The sequence below is a fragment of the Rousettus aegyptiacus genome, unplaced genomic scaffold (assembly GCF_014176215.1).
Source record: "Rousettus aegyptiacus isolate mRouAeg1 unplaced genomic scaffold, mRouAeg1.p scaffold_m13_p_9, whole genome shotgun sequence".
Lineage (NCBI taxonomy): Eukaryota > Metazoa > Chordata > Mammalia > Chiroptera > Pteropodidae > Rousettus > Rousettus aegyptiacus.
In genome coordinates, this window is record NW_023416312.1 from 33324500 (window position 1) to 33330762 (window position 6263).

The window sequence follows — 6263 nt, forward strand, 5'->3', positions numbered from 1 at the left end:
GATCAATTCCTGAATGTGCTGTGTCTTTCTGGTTGAGTTATAAAAACATGATTTCTTCTATGAAAATGCTTTCATCAGTCTTGCATACAACCCTTTCATGCAAAAGGTTTGGAAGCCAGTAGGGAATACTTAAAGAAACGTAAAGTTTTTATTTTAAAATGAGCCACAGCGATTTTCTAACAAAGGAGAAAAAATAACACAACACCTGGCACTTGTGGAAAGGTGAAGGGAGGCAGCGAGGACATTAGTGATTTGTGTTTGTCCATAGAGTTCCTGAAAACTTTCCCCTCTTCCTGAAGAGGTTCGCCCACCTGTACAGCCTTGCCAAGCTGCTGTGAGCCCTTTGAATGCAGAGTGACTGCTGAGATTCCAGTCCCACCTGACAGAACTCTGACTATGGGGTAGCAGGCACGTACCCAGCTCCTGGACTTTGCATGCCCGAATACCTCCAGAGGTCGTCCGCCCTTGGAAAGAGGAAGAACCGGTGTCCCGGTCAGACAAACGTGTTTGGAATTGACAGGCTCTGGGCAGTCCCTCTGAAACCAGGGGCCGCAACAAATAATTCCACTGGACACGGAATTCTAGCGTGGAAGGTCCCTCATTGAGAGGCTATGTTGGGCCCCCGGGGAGCCTTACTGGCCAACTGATGTAGGTCCTGCTCAGGGCGCCCTAACACTTGTAAACTGTTTCCAGGGTATCACGTGTGCCCTCTGGGACTTCGCTTCCGATGTGTGCGGGCCCTGACTGTCCTAACACTGCCTCAGGCTGGACGGCTTTCCAATCCTCTTCCACTTAGTGATTCACTTATAAATTCCACAGAGTGTAAATGGGTGACCTGGGCCAGATTAAAGAGGCTCGTTAAAAAAGAAAAAGCCCTGCGTTTCTAAGATAGACTTTCATGGTTAGCGGAATTAGTTTTAACTGGCCGTGATGGTTAATTTTAGGTGTCAACTTGGCCAGGCCATGGGACACAGATAAATGTTCAAACGTCAGTCTCCATGTTGCTGAGAAGCTATTTTTCCGATGAGATTGACTTTTTAAATCGGTAGACTTTGAGTAAGGCAGGTTACTGCCCATAATGTGGGTGGGGTTTGTTCATACGGTCAGGCGAAGGCCTCAAGATAAAAAAGACAGGGGTGCTCCAAGGAAGAAAAATGTCTGCCTCCAGGCTGCCTGTGGAATCAAGCTGCAACATCAACTCAACCGTGGTTCTGCAGCCTGTTTTCCCCGTAAATTTTGAACTTTCCCGCTGAAAGATTGCTTAATCACATGAGCCAATTCCTGCAAATATATCACTTACACTGTGTGTGTGTGTGTGTGTGTGTGTGCACGTGCGCGTGCGTGTATTTACACAGATATGTGCACAGGCATACATACACATGTACGACTGGTACTATTTCTCTGGCGCAACCTGACTAATATACCGGCTCAATCCAGGACCTTAGAGGGCGTAGCTGAAATGAATACTGCAGTGTAGACTGATCTCACCCTGCTGCATGTGTCCTCGGACAGAGACCTGTGGCATTCCCCTCCCACCCTCTGCACGCCAACATCTATATGGCTCATCATTATGACACCGTGTCCAGCCATTCGCTGTTTACTTGAGTTCCACCTGGGTGGACTGGCCTCCTGCAGCATGTCGGGTCCTCTGCCCTGAGGACAGCAGGATGAGCTGGGTGAGGGAGACGGACATGGGAACAAGACTTCAGCGCAGTAACGGCAACGGGCATAGCATGTTTATTGAGCAGCTCATGAGAGGTCACACTGTGAATATGTCCCACTTAAGTTTCTCACCCATTGAGAGCACATCCCGGAGAAGATGCATCTGGTCAGTGCAGTGGGATGCCCCACAGTCCGTTTCCTCCACGCGCGCACAGCTACAGATGTCGACTGGCCCTGGTGCGTCCGGGCCAGACCCCACGCCAAAGGAGATTTGCCTTGGGTGATGAGTTTTCCAAAACACTCGAGCGTTCTTTTTTTTTTTAATGTTTAATTTTCAATTAGAATTGATATTGAATGTTATTTTACGTTCGTTTCCGGTCTACAGCATAGTGGTTAGACATTTATCAAATTTAACCCCCTCCCCCCCCGCCGATTAGTCTAGTACCCACCTGGCACTATACATAGTTATTCAAATATTATTGACTATATTCCCTACGCTGTAATTTACATCCCCGGGACTATTTTGAAACGACAAATTTGTGCTTCTTAATCCCTTTCCCCTTTTCACCCAGCCCCTTAACCCCACCTCCCATCTGACAATCACCAGTCCTCTGTATCTATGAGTAAGCTTTCGTTTTGTTTGCTCGCTTATTTCGTTCCTTAGATTTCACATATAAGTGAAATCATATAGCATCTGTCTTTCTCTGTCTGACTTATTTCACTCAGCATAATACCCTCTTGGTCTACCCATGTTGTTGCTAACGGTAAGGTTTCATTTTTTATGGCTGAATACTATTTCCTTGTATATATGTACCCTGACTTGTTTGTTCGATTGTCTACTGATGGGCACTTAAGTTGTTTCCATATCTTGACTAATGTAAATAGCACTGCACTGAGCACACGGGTACATATATCATTTGGAGTTAGTGTTTTGGTTTTCCTTGGATAAATATCCAGAAGTGCAATTGCTGGGTCATAAGGTAGTTCTATTCTAATTTTTTGAGGAAACTCCAGACCGTTTTCCATAGCGGCTGTAACGATTTGCAATCCCAGCAACAGCACGCGAGGGTTCCCTTTTCCCACATCCTCGCCCACACTTGTTTTTGATTTATTGATGATAGCCATTCTGACAGGTGCGAGGTGCTATCTCATGGTGGTTTTAATTTGCATTTCTCTGATGACTACTGACCTTGGGCGTGTTTTCATATGCCTATTGGCCATCTGTATGTCGTCTTTGGAGAAATGCCGCTTCAGGTCCTTTGCTTGTTTTTCTCATTGGATTGTTTGGATTTTTTTGGTCTTGAGTTGTATGAGTTCTTTATGGATTTTGGATATTAACCCCTTATCGGATGTATCACTGGCAAATATCTGCTTCATTCAGCAGGCTGTCTTTTCATTTTGTTGATGTTTTCCTTTGCCGTGTCAAAATTTTAGTTTGATGTAGTCCCGTTTATTTTTCTTTTGTTTCTCTTGCCTGAGGGGATATATTAGAAAAAAAATATTACTGAGAGCAATGTCGGAGAGGTCGCTGCCTATGTTTTCTTTTAGTAGTTACCTGGTTTGGGGTCTTACATTTGAGCCTTTCATCCATTTTGAGTTTATTCTTAGATATGGTGTAAGAAGGGGGTCCAGTTTAATTTCTTTACATGTATCAGTCCAGTTTTCCCAGTACCGCTTTACGAATAGACTGTCTGCATCCCATTGAACATTCTTGCCTCCTTTGTCACAGGCGTAGATTTATTTCTGGGCTTTATATTCCATTTCATTGATCTATGTGTCTTTATGCCAGCACCGTGCTGTTTGGATTAGTACAGCCTTGTAGTATAGTTTGATAGCAGGTAGCGTGATACCTCCAACTTTGTTCTTCTTTCTCAAGATTGCCGTTGGCTATTCGAGGTCTTTTATGGTTCCATGTACATTTTTCGATTGTTTGTTCTAATTCTGTGAAAACTGCCATTGGTATTTTGATAGGGATTGCACTGAATCTATAGATTGCTTTGGGTCGTATGGCCATTTTAACGATGTTAATTTTTCCTATCCATGAGAACGGTTTACGTTTCTATTTATTTGCCTCTTCTTCTATTTCTTTTTTCAATGACTTCTCATTTTCCGAGTAGAGGTCTTTTACGTCCTTGGTTAAATCGATTCCTAGGTATTTTTTGCTTTTGATGCAATTGTATAAGGGACCGTTTTCTCAATTTCTCTTTCTGCTAGTTCTTAATTGGTGTATAGAATTGCAACCGCTTTCTGAACATTACTTTTGTGTCCTGCTACTTTACTGAATTCATCGATCAGTTCTTATAGTGTTTTGGTGGGATGTGAAGGGTTCTTTATATATAGTAGCATGCTATCTGCAAATAAGGACGGCTTTACTTCTTCCTTTCCAAATTGGGTGCCTTTGATTTCTCTTTCTTGTCTGATTGCTGTGCTAGGACTTCCAGTACCATGTTGAATAAAAGTGGTGAAAGTGGGCATCCTTGTCTTGTTCCTGACCTTAAGGAAAACACTTTTAGCTTTTCCCTGTTGAGCCTGGTGTTAACTGTGGCTCTGCCATTTATGGGCTTTATTCTGTTGAGGTATGTTCCCTCTGTTCCCAGTTTGCCGAGCGTTGCTATCAATGGATGCTGGTTTAACGCGAACACCTTTTTTGCATCTACTGATATGATCATATTACCTGTATCCTTCGATTTACTAATGTGGCGTGTCACATTACTTGATTTTGTAGATATTGAACCAAACTTGCAATCCAGGAATAAATCTGTGGCTCTGGCAAAGGTGCAGGCAGACACTCGCGCACACACACGCCTTACCCTCAGCTCCAGCTCCCAGTGGACCAGCGGTTCCACACACAGATGGCCAGTAAGCCTGGGCCCATCAGGAGCTAGGCCACCACTAGGGGTCCAGTGGGCACCGCTCTTTGCCCGGCAAGGGCTTAATCCGTCAGTCCTGAAGTAGCCAGTCACCGCCCAGCACTGTCCATAACCCCGCCCCTCTCCTCCCAGAACCTAGTTCTCACGCCCCAGCCATCTCGGCTGGGTGAGACCATGTAGATATGGAGGGGTGGAAGTGAACATCCGGGAAGCAGCCTCAGACCCAGTGTCCACTCTGTATTCAATGCGACCGGATAATTGAGAGCTCGGAGTAAGGATGGACCCGGCACAGGTGTATGTGTACCCTCATTGTCGTCACTAATGCAATGGATCATTTTCAAATGGATTCCACCCCTCAAGTGGTACTTCCCGGAGCGGATGGTCCCACCGCTGAGCGCCTCAGTGGTACGTCCCAGGACTGAGCTACTGCCTCTCCAGTGCCCCTCGGTGTTGCGAAGCCAGAACAGCTTGTCCTTAGAGATACTCGTGGACCATTCTAGGCTGCTCCGCAAAAGGTGGGAGGGCGAAGTCAGCATGAAAATCCAAAATGCGCTGCGGTCTTGGATTCTTGAAAAAGTCTTCCTAAACTGAAATTTACCTCCCTGCGGTAGCCGCTATGATAACGGGAGGTGTTGCAAGCGTTTTCTATGGGCTGAGCGTTACGCTGGCTTGTGTCTCTCTGGGTAATGCAGAACAGGTCTAGTGGGAACACCCGGCCGACTCCTCCAAGGGGCGGGTGGGCTAGAGCTCCCGACTGGGGTCAGAAGGGCTGGTGTGGAGCGGGTCTCCGTCCTTGACCGTCAGTAGTAGGTGAGAGAGACAGCAAGATCTTTGGCTATCTTAGGGAAGGGGCCGTCTCCCAGGGGCCCCAAGGACACTGAGTAGGTGAGATGAAGACCACGGGCTTTGTCACAATCCTGTCACTCCTGAACATGTTCCTTAGGGGAATCCTCTGCCTGTCAAGCTGTGCTTCTCGCCACAACTTTGCAATCACTTATTCATTCTCTCATTCATTTGTTACCCAGAGAGATTTTCAGGCTTCATAAAGAACAGAAAACATTTATTTGAGCAAAAAGAATCGCCACCCGAGAGACGGCAGATCCAGTAGCGACCTCCACTGCACTCCAGCGAGAACAGAGAAAGGCTGGGCTTATAAAGGCAAAAACCACAAAGTGTAATTCCTTCAAGCAAATGAAGGATTGATGTCTCTGTTAGCAGGGAACGGATACTTTCAACATGCAAACGAGGAAGGCAAAAACGACGGGAAGGAGGAAAAGTTCAAACATGTCTATACAGCAGCTGTTGTTCCAGATGATTCATGACTCGGCCTTGTGCGGTGTTTAGCATCAGGGTGACAACTCAATAGCAGCCCTGAGAACTGAGGCTCAGGATGTGCAAAGGCCCCACTTCCCTAACAGCCTCCGACTCCATTTTAAGTGACTCTCAACTGTGCTGGTTCCATGTTATTCCATCATGGTGTTCAGTCTCGCCAGATAATTTGTCAGCCATTATAAAGGGAGTTGAAATACAACCGTGTGGAAAAAGAGTTGCCCTCATGGGGCTTACACTCTATTGGGATCATGCAGCACAAAAATGTAAGTAAATTGTCAGGTGTTAGAAATTGCTGTGATTAGAATTAAATCAGAATAATGAAGTGACGTGAGGAGCATTTCTAGAAACAGTGGTAGAGGAAAGTCTAAGATGGTAACATTTGAGCTAAAACCTAGAAGA